General features: G+C 29.6%; 1 protein-coding gene across 1 annotated transcript in view; it reads left to right on the top strand.

Moving 5' to 3' along the window:
• LOC107101770 (fibroblast growth factor 19-like) overlaps positions 1-1155 on the top strand; it is a 9967-nt gene that overhangs the window by 1497 nt on the left and 7315 nt on the right. The gene's annotated exons all lie outside the window — the stretch shown is intronic.

Below are 1155 nucleotides of genomic sequence, written 5' to 3'. Positions count from 1 at the left end.
GCCATTAATTCAGATAAAACTGCCATAAAGACGCACTAAAGGGAATCATTTACATTGTTAATGTAACTTTTATTGTAAAATTTCTCTAAAGGAAAATTACCTAAAATCTAAAATGCAAAATATGTATTAACTTTAAACTTTACATTTACATCGTAACAAAGTAATAACAGCTTATTTAAAACAAAAAAACATGGCTCAATTTATGTACACATGAATAGGAATTGTGAAAAAATATTCCTATTATGTTTCACTATACACTCCAAAAACAAGTAAAGATTCTTAAAACAAGTGTATTTACCTTTTGAGTAGGAAAATCAGATGATCTACCCATGGAATCAGCTTTTTTACCCTTAAAATAAGATAATTAGATATTTTGCAGTCCTTTTTTTTCTTATTTTAAATGTAAATTCTCTTATTCCATTGGCAAAGTTTCTCACTTCCCTGCTCAATTCAGGGAGAAATTCACTTGTTTTTAAGAAAAATGTACTTACTTCGATTTACATTTTTTGCTGTGTAACTTTTAAATCAAAGGTTATTTTTATGCCGGCTCTGAAAAGTAATTTTTCATTCATCGATATGTTTAACGACAAAACATGTATTTGTGGTGTGGCTGCTTCAGGCGGCTCATAAGAACGGGCAAGATTTATACATGTCTTTTAACATTATAAGATGGTATAACATATAATCTAATCTAATCTAATATAATAATATAAAGTAATATAATATAATATAATAAATATAATATAATATAATGTAATATAATATAAAATATTTTAATGGTCTAAAAATCAAAAAATATATTGAATATATTTCTCCTTTGTTTCGCTCTTTACTGCTGAAAAACGAGGGAGAACACAAAGATAATTTATTTCACTGCTGAATTTTCTTTTTATATTTCAAATCTTTTCTTCTTCTTTTGGGCCCCCCCTTCAGTCAAGGGCCCTTAGAAATTGCCTAGCTCCCCCCCTCCCATATACGGTCTGTTTAAATTTTTTTTTTTCTTTTTTATCTTTGAGGCTTTTGCTCTGGATTTCATATCAGCTGTCCAGCATGGTGCCAGCTTAAGGCCGGTGACTCCCCGGCCTTTGTAAGGGTGTCGCTTGGATTTGAATTAAAAATGCCACTGAAATTTAAATGTTGTATGTTTGTACTTAC

Source organism: Cyprinodon variegatus, unplaced genomic scaffold (assembly GCF_000732505.1).
Source record: "Cyprinodon variegatus isolate N-32 unplaced genomic scaffold, C_variegatus-1.0 Scaffold1149, whole genome shotgun sequence".
Lineage (NCBI taxonomy): Eukaryota > Metazoa > Chordata > Actinopteri > Cyprinodontiformes > Cyprinodontidae > Cyprinodon > Cyprinodon variegatus.
Note: the sequence above shows the minus strand (reverse complement) of the source record. Positions and strands in the feature narration are given on the sequence as shown.